This window comes from Geotrypetes seraphini, chromosome 8 (assembly GCF_902459505.1).
Source record: "Geotrypetes seraphini chromosome 8, aGeoSer1.1, whole genome shotgun sequence".
Taxonomy (NCBI): domain Eukaryota; kingdom Metazoa; phylum Chordata; class Amphibia; order Gymnophiona; family Dermophiidae; genus Geotrypetes; species Geotrypetes seraphini.
Genome location: NC_047091.1, coordinates 134,450,862 through 134,473,551, shown reverse-complemented (window position 1 = coordinate 134,473,551; position 22,690 = coordinate 134,450,862). Strand labels below are relative to the sequence as shown.

Below are 22,690 nucleotides of genomic sequence, written 5' to 3'. Positions count from 1 at the left end.
GACTCGCACTCTACCTAATGTACCTTATAAAAAAAAGTCTCTTGTAACTCATTAATTGCTATAGATTTAAATGTTTTATTGGTAAGGAAAGGGAATGCAAATTTTATATTATAGAGGGAGGGTGAAATGTTTTATTGGCAAGGAAATGGAATGTAGATTTTTGTATAATAGAGAGAGGGTGAAAGTGTTAAACTTTCATTTCCCAAAGCTTTGCTAATCTCTGTACTGAGAGATTGAACGCAGCCAAAGCCCTGATGCAGCTGCCACAGGAAAAGCGAAGTCCCCGTGTCCTGATGAGAGCCAGCGTCGGGCTTCTTCCCTTGCGAATATTAAAAGAATGCGGTGAATGAATGCCAACGCCGCGTTTCAGTGAGGGCAGCGGTTCAAGGAGCTTTTCAGAGGCATCCTGGCATAAAATGCGCCCTGGCTGATTTACAAGGCAAATGTACGGCGAGTGAAGGGCGTCGATCAGCTCCGGTCCATTTAACGCCCAATATGGACTCGGCTCGCCCTTTGTGTGTGACGTCAGGCTGGGGGGAGGGAAGGGGGGGCTTCGCTCGGGCCACTCGCTGCCTCTCCTCTCGGGATCGACGTGTCCGAGCCTGCTCTATGCCTAGGCTGGGGGAGGGGCGACGGTAATGTGCAGTGCTGGCCGCAGCTGCTGCAGCAAAATGACACTTTGTAGCTTTAAATGTGAAATTGGCAATTGAGAGGGGAAGACACACTGGCGCTTGTCTGTCCCTGGGATCCGATGCCCATCCCCACCCTCCAAATGAAACTCTGTAGCTTTAAATGTGAAATTGCAAGTGCTCTTCTCCCCCCCACCCCCCCAAAAAAAAAATTAAAAAAAATTACACTCTGAGGTTTAAATTGCAAGTGAGAAGGGAAGATGCACTGGCGCTTGTCTGCCCTTGAGATCTGATGCCCATCCCCCCGACACTCTAGCTTCAAATGTGAAATTGCATGTGTGTCCCCCGCCCCCACTCCAAATGACAATCTGACATTGCAAGTGAGAGGGGAAGATGCACTGATACCCCTCTGATACTATTTCAGGTTGGCTCTATTAGCAGGATTCGTTGGCTGTACACTTGTGAGGAGGAAATGCACGTTTCCTCTGGATTAGGAAGGGGAGCATGACCCCCCCTCTTTGACAGTCCGGGACCGGAAGCTGAGCCCCGTTGCTTTCCGCTGCCTTTCAAACGCCGCTCGCTCTTCCCCGATAAAAGGTGATAAAAGCTACAGTGCAAAGCCATGTAAGCAATGCCAGGAGCCCCGGGCAGTGCCCTCCCCCGCTGGCGGAGCGCGCGCCTCCCACTCCCCTCCCCTCTCCTTCTTTTGGCTTCTATTCAAATTTGGGTCAGGGGTGAGCGCCCCACGTCACGAGCTGCAAGATGGCGCTGGGGAGGCAGTGAGCAGCGAGCTGGAGCTGCTACACATGCACGGAAGGTAGGGGGCTGCTCGGGGGGGGGGGGGAGGAGGAGGGGGTTCTGGGGTCCGCTGCGGGGTCGGGGGTCGGGAACCGTCCGGTGCTGTGCTTCTCCCCCACAGGACCGCCCGATCGGGGGCTCTCCTTCTCTCCCGTGTCAGGCTCTTTGTAACGCTTTGTTTGCACGGCAGTGTGCACGGAGCTGCGCGGTGGCCGCCCCGGTGCGGTTTATTGTTTTTTTTTTTTTTTTTTGGGGGGGGGCTTCCCTTGGCAGGACTCCCGGCACTGCCTCTACGTCGCCCCGCTAGGAAGTGACCCCCGATTCCTGCTTGGGATTCAGCGCGTAGAGGAGGTTTTCATCCATAAAATAAGTGGTGGTGGTCCTGGGATTATGCAAAACTGAATTCACGGGTATTTTGGTAAAAATATTGGTGGTCATTAACTGGTTGGGGCTGTAACATTGCATAAGACATACATAGCCACTTGACATGATCTTAGCTCATATGCAGGAGTGCCACAGGGCAAAAAAAAAAAAAAAAACAAGTAAATAATTTACTTCTGTTTGAATTTCTCCCTGATAGAAATGAGCATACGGGAAGGTGAAATAAGCATTTATCTTATTGGTGACATACTGGTAGATTTGTTTGATCGTTTTCAAAACAGAATCCGATAATTTGTGATGAGGTCGATGAATCTTTTGGAGTGCTTGGGCACAGAGCTATATTTGTGTAGGTTCTTTCCTATTAGCGATGGTTATGTATTTAAAGCACATCATTATATGTGGGTTAGTATATCAGCACGTCTCTATGAAAAACTTAGTCCTGCATATAAAGTGCGCAAATATATGGGCTGTTCAGTCGAGCACATTTACCTGCAGCCTCATGTCTGTTTTACTGCTGTGATACCGAAGAGCAACTGGGACGGGACAATGCAATTCTGCTTCTAGCCTAGATGGAAGGCAGCTCGGTTTCACGTCAGCTTTCATCCTGTCACCTAAGTAATGTCTCTCTTGCCTGAGAGTTTGCATACAGTATGGCTTGATGCTTTCTTTAAATCTTACCTCATTGTAGTAACGACTTGGTTGGTGGGATTTAACTCTGAATACATCAGCCTGTATCCCCACGGTTCAGAATGATTGCCTTTACAACTGATGCTTGCATAATGTTCCCCCCCCCTTATACTACTCACTGTATGCTGTCTCCCATCCCTGTGACTATTGAATGCTGTTGCTACTTCTGCTGCCGCCCACGGGAAAAAAAAAAGGTTGTTCCCAGCACTGCTACCCGTCTCTTTTGTGCATAAAATAAAAATAAGACTTATTTGCACTGCTAGTAGCGGCTGTCTTTCGGTGCCTTTTCATTAGAAATCCTCAAAGCATTATGGGCATTTACTTGCAGTGGTGCCTGACAGTTCTACTCTAATTATTTAAATTAGTTTAACTCTTGATGGTTGACCTCGTGAGGTCAAATGTAGCTGCCCTTTTTTTATTATGAGAGAGCATGCCACCTGCCACTGCCACATCATTTTAGCTGTACTTATTTTAAATTCTGCTCTGCAGTGCATTTATTGTTGTGCAGTGGCACATCTGTTCTCTGAGGATGCTGGGATATGTGTCCCCAGACACAACCATTCGTTTTTCTTAAAGATATTGTGGTTGGTCTGACATTGCTGGAAGAAAATAGAATAGGTTTGCAGGTTTCAGTCCTATCAAATTGAACTTAAGTGAAAACATTAGCAAATGTTACTTGGCAAATTTTTAAAAGGACTTTATGTAGAAGTGAAAATAATAGTAGGGTAGTAGGAATAGTAGGAACTGCATGTTCTGAATCTAAGCTGAAATTGCCCAGGTTCTGGTCACACAGGATGCACCTGAGAACAGGGTTTTCATTCAAATACCCAGCTCAGATGGACTTGAGCTGGTGGCATGCTCCTCAGAGCTTCAGTAGAGTTGCCTTTTGACAAGTTTAGAACTGGCTTCAATAAATGCAGTGATTCTTGTCTTGTAGAGTCCTTTAATCCATATTGCTTATACTTCAGAAACTCAGATTTCCTTCTTCTCCCCCTTCATCCCAGAGTGTGGGGTAGAGCAAGAGTCTACATAAACGTGTAGCTATTGCTCTTGGAAATATATAATAATAATAATTTATTTTCTTAAATACCGCCCAACCGGAAGTTCCAGGCGGTTCACAGCAAGAGAACTGAGACACCCTTCAAGGATTCAAGACGAAGTTAGACAAGTTTCTGTTGAACAAGAACGTGCGCTGGTAGGGCTAGTCTCAGTTAGGGTGCTGGTCTTAGACCAGAGGGCTGCCGCGTGAGCGGACTGCTGGGCATGATGGACCACTGGTCTGACTCAGCAGTGGCAATTCTTATGTTCTTATATCAGCGAAGACACAATTCAGTGGAATACAATACAGTAAAATACAATATGATGCAGTACAATGTAATATAATATGAAATCATTGCATAAATTTACCAAACAAATAGGTTTTTATCGATTTTATATGGAGAACCATGCATTTAATTTCTATACAAAATCCTTGAATTTGATGGTGAGCAGGATTAGTATAAATAGGTTAATAACTGGGGGGGGGGGGGCTTACTGGGTTGAAGTTTTTTCTGTTTTTGTTTTAAGTGCTGCTTTGGAGCACTTGCTGCACTCTGATTTTATTTTTCCTATTGCCTGAATTTGACTCTGAACTGCATTGTACATTTATTTATTCATTCATTCATTTTTTTTCTATATCATTCTCCCAGGGGAACTTAGAACAGTTTGCATGAATTTATTCAAGTATTCAAGGATTTTTCCCTGTCTGTCCCAGTGGGCTCACAATCTGTCTAATATACCTGGGGTATTGGGAGACTAAGTGACCTGTCCAAGGTCACAAGGAGCAGCACATGTCAGAATCCACAACCTTAGGGTGACAAGGCTGCAGTTCCAACCCTTGTACCACAATCTCGGACATAGTACCCTGTTTCCCTGAAAATAAGACCTATCCCCCAAATAAGCCCTAGCATTTTTAAAGATGCTCCTAATATAAGCCCTACCCTAAAAATAAGCCCTAGTTAAGATTGACCCCCCCCCAAAGGCCCCCCCTCAAATGTCCCCGACACTCCCCGACTCCATCCCTGACAAGTGCTGCTCGATTGTCCGAAAAAAATTGGACTCGTCAATTCAGCGACCTCCACCCCAGTGAGACCTGCCATACCTCCACTCCGAGGTCTCCTAAAGCAGCAGCGGTGGCAGTACTCTGAACGGGCTGGGGCTTTCCCTCTGCTGCATCACAGTGGGAGGGTCAGTGGGGTTCTGCTGCACAGAGGGATGGGAGGGAGAGATAGAAAGATGTTGCAGAGGGAAGGCACGGCCCGATGGGGAAGGCTGCGAAGCAGCCCGTTCAGAGTGCTGTCGCCGCTGATGTTTTAGGAGGCCTTGGAGCAGAGGTATATTAGTCTCATGGTGGGAGGGTCAGTGGGGTTCTGCTGCACAGGGGGATGGGAGGGAGGGATAGAAAGATGCTGCACAAGGGGATAGGAAAGATGCTCCACATTTGGGGGGTGGGGGGGGGAGATAGGAAAGAGCAAGAATTGGGGTGGAGGAGAGGAAGGGAGAGATGATTGTTGCAAATGAAAATAAATAAGACATCCCCTGAATGTAAGCTCTAATGCATTTTTTTTGACCCCCAAATTAATGACACCATCTTATTTTCGGGGAAACACGGTATGGTAGGAGATAGCATGGCAAACATTGTCTGACAGGGATGGCAAAACATAGTTAACAAAGCAAAACATAGTTAACAAAGCATGGTAAAACATAATTTCCCCCCCCCCCCTTTTAAAATTTTTTTTACAAAACCATGCAACAGGATTAGCTCCGGCCGGTGCACTGAATGCTCTGTGCTACTCCAGCAGTCAGATGAGCACCACTTCTGCATATGACAAACAGGGTATGGAGAGAAATAATATGGTGAACATAGTATTACATTCCCCAATTCTGGAACCAACTCCCCTCTCAACTCAGACTACAGAACTCACTAATGAGGAAAATGGTAAAGACCCTCCTTTTCAACTAAAGGTCACCCTCAGTCTACACCCAACCCTTTAAACTCCACCTCTACCCTTCTTTCTCCATTCTAATCTTCTGCCAAAAATTTCTGTATAGTCCACTCTCGGCCTATACTCAAATAACTTGTATATAAACTAAACTACTTATATTTAAACTACTGTTCTTAATTTGCTGTATAGTCCCTATATTTACACTGCTGCACAGTCTCGTATGTCCAAGTATTTAAATCTACTGTATAATCTAGTATGTCCAACACTCCATTGTGACTGTTTACTTGTAAACCGTTCTGAGCTACTGGGAGGATGGGATAAAAATCTAAATAAATAAATAGGCAACATAATACGACACGACTTGGCAAAATTGCATGATGAAATATAGCATAGAAGACATGGAATGGCAAACATTGTATGGCAGTCATGGCATGAGAGAGTGAAGCATGGTAGACTGTGTGGCAAACATAATATGGTAAATACTGTGTTTCCCCGAAAATAAATCCTAGTTAAGGTCAACCCAGCAGCCCCCTGAATGTCCCTGATAACTCCCCGACTCCATTCCTAGTTAAAAAAATAAAATAAAATCCAGGCTTCCACTATTTCAGGGCTGCTGCCCACCATCAGCAATAGGAGAGGAAGATAAATACATACCAAAAAAATCGGACTTGTTTATTCAGCAGCCCCCACCCTGGTGAAACCTGACATACCTGCCTCCTAAAGCAGCAGCGGTGGCAGCGCTCTGAATGGGCTGCTTTGCGGCCTTCCCTCTGCAGCATCTTTCTATCCTTCCTTCCCATCCCTTTGTGTAACAGAACCCCCACCGACCCTCCCACCATGAGACTGACACCTCCGAGGCATCCAAAAACAACAACAGCAGCAGCAGCGCTCTGAACGGGCCACTTCACGGCCTTTCCCGCCAGGGCCTTCCCTCTGCCACGTCACTGATGATGTTATCAGTCACATGGCAGAGGGAAGGCCCCGGCGGGGAAGGCCGCAAAGTAGCCACCATCCTCGGCCTGTGCCAGAGGTGGGTAGCCATAGATCTCAACCACAACCGAGTCAGATTTTCAAGATTTCCACAATGATTTGCATACACTGTTTTCAATATATGCAAATCTCATACTTGTTCATTGTGGAAATCTTGAAAACCTGACTGGATTGTGGCCCTCCAACTGTGATTGCTCATCCCTCTGTGGTCAGTGCTGACACTATTCTACTCATCGTCTTTATTAGTGATATTGCAGGGGAGCTGCTAGGGAAAGTTTGTGTTTCTGTAGGTCATGTGCAGGTCTTAAAGGAGCAGGGCTGGCTCAACCATAGGCAGACTAGGCAGTTGTCTGGGATAGCAAAGAGCAGCTACACTTCAGTCAAAAGCAAAACATCAAGGTCTTAACAGTTACACTGATGGTTCTTGGAGTTATTATACTTCTGTCCAAAAAGCAGGTGGACAGGTTTCAAAATAGGCAAACAGCTTTCAGATATCACCTTCTATATGTGTATAAAGAAAGCTTTAATATTTAAGTGTGATGTCTAAATATGAGTTTTTTATAGGATTGTTCTGGGAGAAGTGGTGTTTGGTATTATGAATGAGTTTAATCGTCAGAGGGCAACAGACTGAAGGTTCACCTTTTTAAAGCAACCTTTTTAAAGCAAAGAGCCACTTTATTCTAAATTTTTGACCTAAGGTTTACAAAGCCGCAATGGGTAGGAAAGGGAGTTTGATATATTCCAGGTCTCTCATGCTCTCTTCCCTCCCCAAGGTCTAGCTTCTCTCCTCTCTTTCTTTCTTCTAGCCCCTCGTAGGTCTCTGCACCTCTCCAGGCCCCGACCCTTTAATCTGTCTGTCAACCCCATGAACCTCCCCCCCTCCCAGGCCTAATGAGGCACTTGGTGGTCCAATGCTACTACTACTACTATTTATTATTTCTATAGCGCTGAAAAGGAGTACGCAGTGCTTTACATTTTAACATATACTAGACAGTCCCTGCTCAGAAGAGCTTACAATCTAATTTAGACAGGACATTACATAGTTGTGGAGATTATGGTAGAGGAAATGATACAGTGGGTATAGGTATCTGACAGCAGTGAGTGGGTGTTAAGGGTTGAAAGCAGTCTAGTAGAGTCTTTTGGCAGGAGTGTGGCCCTCTTGTTCCTGCCTCCATGTAGCTGCCTTCTAAAATGGCTGCTGTGACTTTTCGCAGCAGCTCACAGCATTTCCTATAGTACCACGAGCTGCCGTGAGAGGTTGCAGCAGCCATATTAGAAGGCAGCCGCAAGGAGGCAGGAGCAAGAGGGCTGCATTCCTGCCACAAAGACCCCTCGCTGGACCACGAGGTACCTTAGTAGGTCTGGGGAATTGGGTTGGGAGGGAGATTAAAGTGGCGGGGCCTGGAGAGCCGCAGTCACATGGCAGAAGAGCTGCATGTGGCTCGTGAGCCGCAAGTTGCCAGCCCCTGACCTAGGGTTTCTTGTATTCTTCCACTAGCTGTGTTCAGGATGACTGGATACTAAAATAGAGCGGAACATGAGTGAGGTCTAAGGTGGCTCCGCTTCTCAGTGATTAGAGCAGGGGTAGGGAACTCCGGTCCTCGAGAGCCGTATTCCAGTTGGGTTTTCAGGATTTCCCCAATGAATATGCACGAGATCTATTTGTATGCACTGCTTTCAATGCATATTCATTGGGGAAATCCTGAAAACCCGACTGGAATACGGCTCTCGAGGACCGGAGTTCCCTACCCCTGGATTAGAGAAATGGGCCAAGGGCCAGGGAACTGGTGGTTAATGAAAGGAAAGGTGAGTAGTGGAGTCCCTCGGGGTTTGGTGCTGGGGCCAATCCTGTTCAATATGTTTGTGAGTGACATTGCTGAAGGATTAGAAGGAAAAGTGTGCCTTTTTGCAGATGATACCAAGATTTGTAACAGAGTAGACACCAAAGAGGGAGTAGAAAATATGAAAAAGGATCTGCAAAAGTTAGAGGAATGGGTCTAATGCCTGGCAACTAAAATTCAATGCAAAGAAATGCAGAGTAATGCATTTGGGGATTAATAATCGGAAGGAACCGCATATGCTGGGAGGGGAGAATCTGATATGCACGGACAGGGAGAGGGACCTTGGGGTGATAGTGTCTGAAGATCTAAAGACGAAAAAAAACCCAGTGTGACAAGGAAGTGGCTGCTGCCAGAAGGATGCTGGGCTGTATAAAGAGAGGCGTAGCCAGTAGAAGGAAGAAGGTGTTGATGCCCCTGTACAGGTCATTGGTAAGGCTTCACTTGGAGTATTATGTTCAGTTTTGGAGACCGTATCTGGCGAAAGACGTAAGAAGACTTGAAGAGGTCCAGAGGAGGGCGACAAAAATGATAGGAGGCTTGCACCAGAAGACGTACGAGAAGAGACTGGTAGCCCGAGAGGAAAGGAGGGACAGGGGAGATATGATTCAGACGTTCAAATACTTGAAGGGTATTAACATAGAACAAAATATTTTCCAGAGAAAGGAAAATGGTAAAACCAGAGGACATAATTTGAGGTTGAGGAGTGGTAGATTCAAGAGCAATGTTAGGAAATTCTATTTTACGGAGAGGGAGGTGGATGCTTGGAATGCGCTCTCGAGAGAGGTGGTGGAAAGGAAAATGGTGACTGAGTACAAAGAAGCATGGGATGAACACAGAGGATCTAGAATCAGAAAATAATATTAAATATTGAAATAAGGCCAGTACTGGGCAGACTTGCATGATCTGTGTCTGTATATGGCCATTTGGGGGAGGATGGGCTAGAGAGGGCTTCAATGGCTGGGAGGGTTTAGATGGGCTGGAGTAGGTTTTAACGGAGATTTTGGCAGTTGGAACCCAAGCACAGTATCGGGTAGAGCTTTGGATTCTTGCCCAGAAATAGCTAAGAAAAAAAAATAATTAAATTGAATCAGGTTGGGCAGACTGGATGGACCATTCGGGTCTTTATCTGCCGTCATCTACTATGTTACTATGAACTGGAGTTCACATCCCACCATTGCTGCATATCATTGGGCAAGTCACTTAACTCTCCATTACCTTAGGCTGGTATATCACAAACTGTGTGCCGCGGCATGTTGGCGAGGAGGAGAGGTGCCAGCTGAATGCCTACAGGATATGTCTCTCGTGGTGAGAGTCATGCCCTGTAGGCAGTTAGCCAGCACCCATGTCTCTTCTCCTCTCCAGTTCCTCTCCTCTTCTCTTCTCCATGCCTCTCCTGCTCTAGCACCCCTCCACTGGCAGCTCAGGGCCTCGTCTGGAGGAGCTTTGCGCAGATGTCGACGTGATGGCATCGCACATGTGTGTGACATTGTCACTTTGATGTCCGCATTTCTGGATGCCCTCCAGCTGCGGCCTGGAGTTTACTGTGCTGCCAAGTAAAAAAGTTTGCGGGACACAGTCTTAGGCGAAAATTTGAGGCCTAATCGTTAATAACCAGGCCTATTAGATTGTAAACCCTCCGAGACTAAGAAATAAGAGTGAAATATGGAGAATGGCAGTAGATAAGACTATCCATCTTAGGCAGTCCTGCCCATTTACACCAACTACTAAGCTCTGAAAGAGAGTCTTAATTCAAATCAATTACTCCCCCTTCCTAATCAGAGAACTCTCAGGGTGGTTAGAGTGGCCAAATGGTGTTGTGTGTGGGGTATAACCAGTAGATGGGTGAAAGCATCTTGCAAAGCTTGGAGGGGAAGGCTTGTGATAAATCCTATTCAGGTCCTTGTGTTCTAAATCTACCAGTTCTAATTGGTTTAGCATTGAATATTTTTTACCTACCGATGCATGTAATGGCTTACTGCGGTCTTTTCGATGCTTCGTAGCAGCCTTTGACTCTGCTATGGAAATGTAGTAAAACAAAGTCATTAATATTAAAATGAGCACTCCAGATGATGCCCTAACATTGCCCGGTAATGCACTAAACGAAGTGCCGACCTTTAATAAGCCAAAATTAATGACGAGTCTAGGTGTGTTAAAAGCGCGTCTCATGTGCGCATGCATCAAAGTGTGCATTGGCAAGTCTGGGCTGCAGATTCTAGAAATTGAAATAACAGGATACATTTTTCATACAAATGTGCTAAGGTGTGTCTCGTGCTTGCTTGCTCATTAAAAGCTGCTGATTGCATGAGATGTGAAAATTCAAAATATGGGGGGGGGGGGGGCAGCATTTATTCCCTCATTAGAGGAAGAGATGATGTTCTGCAACCACAGGTTGGGATACTCCTTGAATAGCCAAGTGGTCTGTGATGCAAACCTGAGGATGCTTGATGTTGTGTCAAAAGTTCCCCCAGGAGCTGTCATGATTCCTATATTCTCTCCAAATCTGCCCTTGGGCAAAAATTTGCAGAGGGCTACTGGGTAAGTGTGGTCTATGTTTGGAGGGGTGTGGGTTGTTGGGTATGGAGAAAGCCACCAAATTGGAAAGAGGGGTGGGGGGGAGGAAGAGGCGAGACAGATGGCAGATCACGGAGGAAGGAAGGAAAGAAGAGGAGAGAGATGCCAGAGCATGGGGTGGGGCTGGGAAGGAAAAAAAATGGAAGGGGAAGTGTGATAATACCATGAAGGAGGGAGGCGAACGAAAAGGAAAAAGCTCCAGTTTTTTTAAATCCCTTTTGCGACGTGAACACCTTATGGCTTTAGATGCAATTGATGTGCACCTATGACGCGCTACAATAAGGCACGCCTATCTTGATGCTCGTGCGTAACTACAACATAGCCTTTCCTGGCGCATGCTCACATTTGTGCCTCTGTCTGTGAACTATTCTGCGCATGTGTCGGTCACTTTCTCTTACGACCGGTTGGATAGGATTCCTGCAGATCTCCGCAAACCTCTTTGCATGCAAAGTTGTTTGAACATTGATTACTGTTTTCAAATCGGACAATTTAGTGACACCACAGTGACCCACAGGATTTTAATGGCAATTTTAGAGCATTGGGGCCTCAGTTCTTAAAGGCAGTCAAGAGAAGAGGTATCAAATTAGTGGGGAGGGGGTGTAATTATTTGAGATATTCAGATAAACAGTACTGAAACCAGTGGAGCTAAGAGGAAACTTCTGGAACCAGAGGTGGTGAAGTTTGGAGGGGATAGACTTGAGGATAACATAAGGAAATAGTTTCTCACAGTGAGGGTGAAAGGTATGTGGAAAGGCCTCTCCCAGTGAAGACACAGTTTCACAATGGTTTTTACCTAAGTGAGGGATGGAAGAAGTCGGCCTCTTGATCTGCAGGCCTTGAATAAAGGCCCAGCTATTGGCCACAAATTGCAATCCAGAATTAATCTGCCTGCTCTTTGCTTTCTAGGGATCAGATTTCTCATCTTGTTAATAACTAGAAATGTGGGCACTTGAAATCAGCTGTTCAAGAGTGGAAGTAACCTGGGACTTCAGTGTACATTTGACTGATGGGAGCACCCAGCATTTTATTTTAGCACGGAAAAGGTGGGGGTGGGGGAGGAATAACAGCTGATTTTTTTTTGCCTAGGAATATAATCTCAGCTGTAATTCTATTGTGCTGCTGACTCCAGATGGGGCTCTTTTTTTTCTGTTGGTGGGAGAGGTGACCTGCTTGAGTAATTTTCAGTAACTGATTTTTATTTTAAAAATTCCCCTATTTCAAGTCAGAATAATTTTTTTTTCTTTTCTGACTTATGGTGTGTCCCTTTAAATTTCTTGCTTTAAGAAATTCTTGGTTTGGCCTCTCCTTCCTTTAAAATAAATGCATGAGATATGATAATTAGTTGTTTATTAATGAAATGTACACACACACACACTTCATTAATAAACAGTTAAATTATCATGACTTGGGCATTTATTTTAAAGGAAGGAGAGGCCAAACCAAGAATTTCTAAAGCAAGAAATTAAAGGGACACACTAAGTTGGGGGGATAAAAGAATTATTCTGACTTGAAATAGGGAATTTTTAGAATAAAAGTCAGTTACTGAAGATTACTCAAGTAGGTCACCTCACTCACCAGCAGAAAAAAGGGCCCCATCTGGGGAAATAAAACCCTGAAATTACAACTTCTGAATGACATGGATTTTAAAAATATTGTTGAACTAAAGAGAGATCTGAGTGTTGCAGGAGATATGCATAGTAGGCTGGCTGATCTCTTGGGGCAAAGTGTGAGGGGCAGCCTTAATAATAGTACTGTAGTTTCTCTTCAGCCCGCAGAAGCCCCCACGGCTCCAAATTAGTTTCAGAAGGCTTCAGAGCTTGTGTTTGTAATTCTTCTTGAATATTCGTATGTAAAATTGGGACACCTCTGCTGTGCTGTTGCTTAGTACAGGATGGCAGACAAGGTCAACAAGGCCCATCCAGCCTGCCCAGGAAGGTTGTAACTGTGTAGGTTATTTCTCTCCCCCATCATGTTGTTGCTTTATGAAGTCACTTTTCTGGTTTGGGCAGTAAGGGTATTAGGCAACAGATTCTTTTCTTCTATTGATCTTGAGTTGTGTGGTAGCCAGTAGTAGACTTTTTTTTTTTTTTTTTTTAATAAGGCCCCATAAAACCACAATATCAGCTTGGTTCCAAGCTTTCCAGAAGCAGCTTAGTTTGGCAGGAACATCTGGCTCCAGCGAGCTCCTTTGCTAAGTGCAGAGATTATATATGTAAGCTCCCCTGCCAATGTGGGATGCTTCTTTGTAATTTAAATGGTGAGTAGTAATGGGTTAGCTTCTGGAGGTGCTACTGGTATTAGATGCTATGTAATGCTTCAGTTTTGTCCATACCATGAGCCACCAGATGTAAAAGCTGCAGGAACTGGATTTGGGCTGGTACCCTTTGTAATGTCTTTTGTCTTGCCAGGGCAATACAGGTAGTCCCCGAGTTACAGACGCCCGACTTGTACTTAAGAACGCGGTTGCAGCTTGCTTTCATTTCACTGAGCAGTATTTCCAGTGGCATATACTCCTATATTTCTTCTGCAGCAGATTCAGGAATGATGCATGGCCACATTAAGAACAGTGTGTACCTTAGAGGGAGCACTGGTAGGGACAATTGGCTCTTTAGTCAGCTGGGAGCAGAGGTAAGCAGCAAGAATCTTAAAATCTACAAGTTCTGAGTTATATACAAATCCAACTTAAGAACAGCTTTAAAAACGTAACTCGTTCTTAACCCAGGAAATGCCTGTACTAGGTTTCTTTGAAGGAGTATTTTAGGAGGACATTCAGCACAGATATAAGTTGGAGAAGGTGAAATGGTAAAAAAGTAAACCACTAGCAATAGGAATATAATAAATCACCACTTAAACGTATTCCTATAATTCCACTATCTTGAAGGAAAACATTGCATTAAAGTGGAGAAAAAGACCTCAGTTTCTTCCGGTGAAAATTTCACCTGAAAGACCTCTATGCCAGCCGTACACAACTTTAAAGCTGCATAGGAAAAAACATCCTAGGTCAAATGAAAAACTCCACTTGTTTAAAGATAATTTAAATATTTTCTCATTTGTAGTCCATATACTTCATATAGCAGCACTTATCTCAATAGTAGCACTGTCCTCCAAGCATAGTTCGAATCCACACAGTTCGTTTTCTTCTCCCTCTGCCGATATTCTTTCCAAGCAGGGGAGGAATATGTTTCTCAGACTCCCATATGCTGCTATATGAAGTATATGGACTACAAATGAGAAAATATTTAAATTATCTTTAAACAAGTGGAGTTTTTCATTTGACCTAGGATGTTTTTTCCTATGCAGCTTTAAAGTTGTGTACGGCTGGCATAGAGGTCTTTCAGGTGAAATTTTCACCGGAAGAAACTGAGGTCTTTTCTCCACTTTAATGCAATGTTTTCCTTCAAGATAGTGGAATTATAGGAAGGTGAAATGGTTCCATCTTTTGAGATTAAACACAAGGGGTGTAGGGCATTTACTGTGTATGTCTTTCAGGAGTTAATGGATGGGAAGAAGGCTCTGGGGTTTATCTTGTAATGCATCCCTTAGTATATCACCCCCTAGAGGGTGAAATCGGCAACATTTATGTTATTTCTGTAAAGAAAGATAAAGAACCATTTATTTAAAAAATAAGTTTGAGGCTTTGCCTCTTTGTCCTCGTATGGATAGCCTTGGGTGAGAGAGACTGCGTTACTTACATTTATCCCAGGACAAGCAGGCAGCATATTCTCTACATGTGGGTGACATCATCCACGGAGCCCCGTCGCGGACAGCTTTTCAAGCAAACTTGATTGAAGATCTTGAAGTTTGCTAGGGCTGCACCGCGCATGCGGGTGCCTTCCCGCTCAGCTAGGGGGCACGTCTCCTCAACGTGGTCCTCAGTTCTTAGTTTTCCGTGGAGCCAGAAAGCCCTGTCTCTCTTCTCTGTGTCGATTTTTTTTGTGCCTTTCTTGCGCTGCAGATTCTTTTATTGTTTTTTTACGATCGGAAGTTGCTGTACCCCGTGTCTTTGTTGTTTTTGTAAAAAAAAAACCCAAAAAACAACTTTTAATATCCTCGTTCCACGACCGGGGCACCCCGGGTTTTTCCTTGGCCGCCCAGCCTCGCATGGCTGCGGCCTTTTTTTTTCTGCCTTATGTCCCAGCCTGTTACCGGGTTCAAAAAGTGCACGCAGTCTGGTCAGGTGCTTTCGATAACTGACCCACACCGTTGGTGTATACTTTGTCTCGGTGTTGATCACCCTACAGCTTCTTGCCCACGTTGTTCCACTCTTCAACCTCGGGCTCTTCGTTGACGACGAGCCAAGATTGCGGAACTCTTCGCCATGGACCAGCCTGGGGATAGGACCTCGACCTCGAAGACCTTGGGCCCGAGTAAGTCTCCCTCGACCTCGAAGGCTTCGGCATCTCCGGCCTCGAAGATCTTGGCCTCGGGTAAGTCTCCTCTTTCTCCTTCAGGTTCAGCTCAGCTACCGAAGAAGCCGTCCTCAGAGTCTCTGGCCACCCAGGCAGGGAGTGTGGTTCTGCCGGCCTCTGCAAGACCTCCTCCAAAGTGTACCTCCACTTTCAGGGAATACACTACATCTACTGCTACACCTGTCCGTCCAAATCCTTTGGCTCTGCAAATGTTAGAGGATATGCTTAAGGCTATCTTAATCGTGCATATCTCCTTTGCTTTGGCTCAGCTTGCCCTGGCCTTGACCTCGCTCGTTGTTGACCAGCCTGAGCGTCGCGTTGAGGGCCCTTGAGGTAAGGTGCATCGGTCCCGACGCTTCTCCTCGAGTGACTCCTCGCCTCCTCCCTCAAGGCGGACTTCTCCCGCCTCCCAGCCTCGCTCGAAGCGCCGGCCTAAGCATACCTCTTCGAGACAGCGGTCCACGAAACGTTCCAAAGACTCACCCCCGAGGCGGGGTAGATCTGTGGGTCCTCGCACTACAGGGTCCATTGAGCCGTCGGACCTCTTCCTGTCTGACCCTCGTCCTCAATGACCATCCGTGCCTTCTCGGTCTCCGAGACAAGGAGCTTCGAGGTCGAAGACTCCCGCCTCGCTGCCACGTCGGAAGGTCTCTTCTTCCCTGGGCTCGCCAGGGCGGGCTCCCCGGGTCTCTGTCCTTCGGACCCCTGGTTCCTCACCTTCCAGGCATTCTAAACACAAGCAGTCGTCGACTCCCTCGTTCTCTCAGCGGGGCTTCTTCGACGTCCGTGCTTGTGGACACAGAACTACCAGCGCAGTACTCGAGGGAGGCTTCCCTCTCGTTCTCTGCTGCCCCGAAGTCCTGCTCGGCTTCGCCTCTTGAAGGGCATCCTGCGGGCAAGCCTTCCTCCTTCATTAGGTTCGTGAAGGATATGGGCAAGGCGCTGCAACTGGACCTCCAGACCGAGTCCAGGTACACCCGGGAATATTTGGAGGACATAGAGCTTCCTCACCCACCGAAGGAATCCCTTTGCCTCCCCTTGAATCTGGTTTTGCAGCAGACTTTCTTCCGGAATTTGGAGACTCTGTACGCAATCCCTGCCATTCCGTCCAAGATGGAATCCCGATACCAGACGGTCCCGTGTAAGGGATTTGAGAAGGCTCAGCTCTCCCACTAATCCTTGGTTGTAGACTCTTACTTTAAGAAGTCTAATCCTTCCAGGGTCTATGCGGCTGTCCCTGGACAAGTTTGGCAGGTGCCTGTACCAAAATTCGATGATGGCGAACAGAGTTCTGAATCATGCTTTCAATTTTACATCCTATCTCAATCATTGCATCAAATCCCTGCCATCTTTTCAGGATGATTTGGCAGTCCATCGCTGGGCTGAATTTCGCCAGCTTCTGGATAAGCTGTCGCAGATTCGCCTTTATATGTTTCAGGCGACCTATGATGCCTTTGAACTTACCTCAAGGGTGTCCGCTTTTGCGATAGCCATGCACCGTCTAGCTTGGCTCCGCATCATTGACATGGACCCTAATCTGCAAGACCATCTGGCGAATCTCCGTGCTTGGGCAACGAGCTCTTTGACGACTCCATCGAGGCGGCCACCAAATGCCTCTCCGAACATGAGCGCTCCTTCGCCTCCTTGGAAAGACCTAAGTCGTACAAGTTGCCCCTCGACGCTATCCCCAGAAGCCCACGCCGGCTTTTTCCAGGTCGCCACCTAGGCGGCAGCAGCAGCAAAGGGCCCCTTAAAAGCCTCAGACCCCTGCAGCGGCTAAGCCTGTGCCGTCCTTTTGACTATCCCAGTTTGAGCAGACCGCCCCCCTTCGTCCTTGAGCCTTCTCCTCTACCTATTGGGGGCCGTCTCAATTTCTTTTGTCACCACTGGGAACTTATTACTTCGGACAATTGGGTCCTCTCTGTCATCAGGGAGGGGTATTCCCTTCATTTCCGGACAGCACCTCCGGACATGCCCCCAAGAGAGTGTCTTTCCAACAGGACGCAGCTCCCCCTTCTTCTCCAGAAGGCTCAAGCCCTCCTTCGCCTCCAGGCGGTGGAGGAGGTCCCCTTGTGTCAGCAGGGCACCGGGTTTCTATTCCCGGTACTTTCTAGTCCCTAAAAAGACCGGGGACTTCGTCCTATCCTGGACCTCAGAGTATTGAATAAGTTCCTGGTCAAGGAGAAGTTCCGCATGCTCTCTCTTCCCACGTTGTATCCCCTGTTGGATGAGGGGGACTGGTTGTGCTCACTGGATCTAAAGGAGGCCTACACTCGCATCCCAATTCATCTGGCCTCTCGCAGGTTTCTTCGTTTTCAGGTGGGAGATCTTCACCTGCAGTATCAAGTCCTCCTTACAAGGCTCGCATCCTCCCCGCGAGTCTTCACGAAGTGCCTCGTGGTGGTGGCGGAGGCCCTGCGGTCACAGGGTCTTCATGTGTTCCCGTACCTCGACGACTGGCTCATCAAAGCATCGTCATGGCAGGAGGTTATTTCAGCGACCCAATGGACTATTACATTCCTTCAGCGTCTGGGCTTCGAGGTAACTTCCCCAAGTCCCAGTTGTGTCCCTCTCAGTCTCTGCAGTTTATAGGAGCGGTGCTGGACACGGTGTACCTCTGTGCGTTTCTGCCTCAGCCTTGGCAGGCCGCCCTCATTGCTTATGCCATCAGGTCTCACTTCAGTCCACGGTTTCGGCCAAGCAGATGATGATTCTGTTGGGACACATGACCTCTACCATTCATGTGACTCCTTTCGCCAGACTTCACCTCAGAGTGCCTCAGTGGAACCTGGCATCCCAGTAGAGACAAGACCGGGATCCTGCCTCTCGACACATTGCGGTGACTCCCTCCTTGAAGAGTTCGCTCCGCTGATGGACGCTCTCTTCCAATCTTTCCAGAGGTTTTCTCTTTCTCGCACCCCCGTCGCAGAAGGTCCTAACAACGGACTCTTCCGCGTATGCCTGGGGGGCTCACCTCGACGGTCTCCGGACTCAAGGGCTTTGGTCGAGCGCCGACCGTCGCTGCCACATCAACCTGCTGGAGCTTCTGGCCATTTACAATGCTTTGGTGGCCTTTTGCCATTTGCTTCAGGATTGCGTGGTCCTGGTGCGAACGGACAACCAGGTTGCGATGTATTATGTGAACAAGCAGGGGGGTATGAGTTCCCTGTCTCTTTGCCGGGAGGCTGTTCAGCTCTGGGAGTGGGCAATACGCCACAACGTCTTCCTTCGAGCAGTCTACATCCAGGGCGAGCAAAACTGCCTGGCGGAGAGGTTGAGCCTCCTTCTCCAGCTGCACGAGTGGTCGCTCCATTCCTCCACTCTGTGTCAGGTGTTTGCTCAATGGGGGACGCCGCAGATAGATCTGTTCGCCTCCCCCCTCAACCACAAGTTGCCTCGTTTCTGCTCCAAGATTTACTCCCCGGATTGTCTCGAGGCAGATGCTTTCCTTCTGGATTGGATGGGCCGATTCCTCTACACGTTCCCTCCTTTTCCTTTGATTCTGAAGACTCTCGTGCAGCTCAAGTCTGCCCATGCCGCCATGATTTTGATAGCTCCTCGGTGACCCAGGCAGCCGTGGTTCTCCCTTCTCCTCCGACTCAGTGTCAAGGAGCCTCTGCTTCTGCGTGTATTTCCTTCTCTGCTGTCTCAGAGTCAGGGTTCGCTGCTGCATCCCAATCTGCAGTCTCTACACTTAACAGCTTGGTTCCTTTCCACCTGAGTCTCTCCTTCGGTTTTTCTCAGTCGGTGAGGGATGTTCTCGAGGCCTCTCGGAAGTGTTCCACTTGACAATGCTACTCCCAGAAATGGACTAGATTTGCTGCGTGGAGTGCTACGCATCGCATGGAGCCACTGTCTCCTTGTCCTCCGTGCTGGATTATCTGCTCCATTTGTCTAGATCTGGTCTCAAATCGACATCTATTTGAGTCCACCTCAGTGCGATTCCTGCCTTTCATCAGCCGATTGATGGGAAATCGCTATCGGTCCATCCGGTGGTTTTCCGATTTATGAAGGGCCTCTTCAATGTCCATCCTCCACTCAAGCCCTCTCCGGTGGTTTGGGATCTTAATGTGGTTCTGGCTCAGTTGATGAAACCTCCATTTGAACCCATTGATAAAGGCTCATCTGAAGTATCTCACTTGGACGGTGGTGTTCCCGATCGCCCTCACGTCTGCTCGCAGAGTTAGTGAGCTGCAGGCTCTGGTTGTGGACCCGCCTTTTACTGTTTTTCATCATGACTAGGTGGTCCTTCGTACTCATCCTAAGTTCTCGCCTTCGGATTTCCACCTCAACCAGTCCATTGTTTTTCTGGTGTTTTTTCCTAAGCCCCATTCTCATCCTGGAGAGGTGGCGCTTCACACGACTGTAAGCGGGCGTTGGCTTTTTTACCTCCAACACACCCAGTCTCATCTGACGGCTCCTCAACTCTTCATATCTATTGATCCTCGGTTGGGGCGTCCTGTTTCCAAGCGCACCTTGTCCAACTGGTTGGCTGCTTGTATTTCCTTCTGCTACGCTCAGGCTGGTCTCTTGCTGCAGGGTTGGGTCACGGGTCATAAAGTCCGAACGATGGCGGCTTCCGTCACTTTCCTCAGGTCCACGCCTATTGAGATCTGCAGGGCCGCCACTTGGTCCTCGGTTTATACATTCACCTCTCAATACTGTCTGGATGTTTTTTCCAGATGCGACGGCCAGTTGGTTTTGCGTAATCTGTTCTCCTAATTTGCCAACTCTCCCACCGACCCATTCTGGTTAGCTTGGAGGTCACCCACATGTAGAGAATATGCTGCCTGCTTGTCCTGGGATAAAGCACAGTTACTTACCGTAATAGGTGTTATCCACGGACAGCAGGCAGATATTCTCGCAACCCTCCTACCTCCCCGGGTTGGCTTCTTTACTAGCTATCTGAACTGAGGGCCACGTTGAGGAGACGTGCCCCCTAGCTGAGCGGGAAGGCACATGCATTCGCGGTGCAGCACTAGCAAACTTCAAGATCTTCAATCAAGTTTGCTTGAAAAGCTGTCCGCGACAGGGCTCCGTGGATGACGTCACTCACATATAGAGAATATCTGCCTGCTGTCCTTGGATATCACCTGTTACGGTAAGTAACTGTGCTTTCTGTCTCCTTAAAGCTCTATGCAGGCACAATACTGACATGAAGTCTCTACACCTGAAAAGGCTGCTGCTCCTCGAGCTGCTTCTAAATATCTGACTGGCTTTCAGGGTCCCTGTTGCCACTGGTTGAGATTGACAAACATTTCAGTGATACCCTGGTTCCTGTTCGGAAACTCTCTCTTCTTGTTTGACAAAGAGCCATGTGGGAGGGTCTCCGTTTCCTTCTTGTGGGCTTTTTCTGGAAAGTGGTGGTGAGGTTTGTCTGCGCTAGGCTGCCTATCTGAGGTTCTGCGAGAGTGTGTATGATGCCAGGCTCGCATTTAAGCCTGACTCCTTTCTGTGTTTACTATTGAGTTCAGTGACTGATGCCAGCTTCTATAGCGTGACTCAACACCGCCTCGGAACGAGTTTCAGAAGTTCTTGGAAAAGCATTTCCTTTGCTCTAGGTCAAACACGCACACTGTTGGCAAGCTCCCTTGGCATTTTTTTTTCCTATTGGTGACTTTTTTACCTTTAACACTACAACCCTTCTGTGCAATCACAGTCATGTGATAAGATTATAAAGCTGCCTAGCACACATTGCTGTACTTCAGTGTCTACCTGCATTAATTATCTGCTGCCTCCCAAAAGCCAGCCTGGGTGAGAATTTGGCATTTTCTGTATACAGTAGTAACCGTGTAGAATGATCATATCCTTATGTTACAACCTATCCCTAATCTCTTTTTTTTTTTAATATAAAGAAGGGACATGTAGAACATTTTTGATTCATTGAGAATGTTGAACAGAGGGAGGAGGCCCTGTCTGAAAATACTGAGCTGGTGCTTGGAGAGAGGTACCTGTTCCCCCTTACCCAGCTTTTCAAATCACTGAGAGGGTCGAAGTCTTGTAGAAGCCCCTGCAATCCTGCCTCAAAATAATTGTCCTCAAGATTGGCAACCTTGCCCATCTCATCACTTAGCCAGCATCTGTGCTATGCCCTCTCCATCACTCTGCTTTCTCAGTATCTTGCACCTTATGCTATAGTGCCATACCCTTCCTCTCCCTATCGCCAGAATCTCCCCCTTTTCTTCCCCATACCCTTCAGTATTGTCTCTTCCACCGCCTCCCCTCTTAACCCCCATCTCAGCATCCCTCTGTTTCCATTGTGGCTATTTCATTATGCTACTAGTGGCAGATGTCTCTTATCTGTCAAGCTTTTGATATCCTGCTGACATTCACTCTGTCCTCACGCCACCAGTATTGCTCCAGCCCAGCATCACAGACCAAATGAAGCCTCTTCTTCTTTACTAACGCTTAGCGCCAGCAGCAGCAGTAACTGCTGCGACGCTCATAGGAAATTCTATGAGCGTCGGATCGGTTACCGCCACTGCCAGCACTAAAATCCCCTCCTTTACTAACGGGTAGCGTGGAAAATTACTTAAAACAGTACACATTTTGGGAACTCTGGACCTATGCTTTGTGTAGAAGAAGCCTAAGAACCAGGAGAGACTGGGTCTGTTTTCTTTCTGCTATTAGTATGTGCCAACTGTAAAGATGTGATTAGGTATGAAAGTGTTGAGTAGGCCTGGTTTTCTGTGAAGGTGGCAGAAGATAGTGAACAATAATTTTGTCTAAAGCAGGGATTCTTAGCTAAGGGCTCCTTTTACTAAGATGCGTTAGGGCCTTAATGCGCAGAATAGCACACGCTAAATTGCTGTGCGCTAGACCTTAACGCCAGCATTGAGCTGGCTTTATTTTAGAAGCGTACCACATGGTATAGCGCGCGGTAATTTTGTGCGTGCGCTAAAAATGCTAGCGCACCTTAGTAAAAGAAGCCCTAAGTCTTTGGGTCACACCTAGCTGTCAGGTTTTCAGAATATCCACAGTGAATATGCATGAGAGATTTGCATATAAGTGTGTGGGCCTGATTTTTTTTTTTGTGTGTGTGTGTGTTTTTTATTTTTATTTTTTTAATTCTTTCATTCTGTGCTCCATAAGGACATTCTTGGCATTCAGGGCTAAAGGTTGTATGCATTCACCGCCCTTCGGAATGGGACATCATGAGATTATTTAGAGGTGGAAGTCAGTTTTGGAATTTTGTGATAATTTAGTCATAGGCAAGGTTTTCCAGAGCTACAAAGAATAGATAAGAAGGTGGATCTTAAATTTAAATACTCAACATTTTTCCAGATCTGAGTGCAAGGTGAGTTACGTTCTGGTACACAAATGACTTTCTTGCTGAAGTGGGCTTACAATCTTCAGCCCCCTTTTATCAAGCCACGTTAGTATCACTGGCTCTTGCAGTA

The 22,690-nt window shown here is 47.0% G+C and overlaps 1 protein-coding gene across 2 annotated transcripts in view; it reads left to right on the top strand.

The window, feature by feature from the left end:
• Positions 1 to 1,112: 1,112 nt before the first annotated feature.
• Positions 1,113 to 22,690, top strand: part of HIC2 (HIC ZBTB transcriptional repressor 2) — a 168,276-nt gene continuing 146,698 nt past the window's right edge. Inside the window, exon 1 of one of the 2 annotated variants that reach the window (XM_033955822.1) lies at positions 1,113 to 1,226. The gene's annotated coding sequence lies outside the window, so the exon portion shown is untranslated. Of the gene's footprint in view, positions 1,227 to 1,271; positions 1,447 to 22,690 lie in introns of those variants that run through there. The other variant, XM_033955820.1, reaches the window with a different exon arrangement.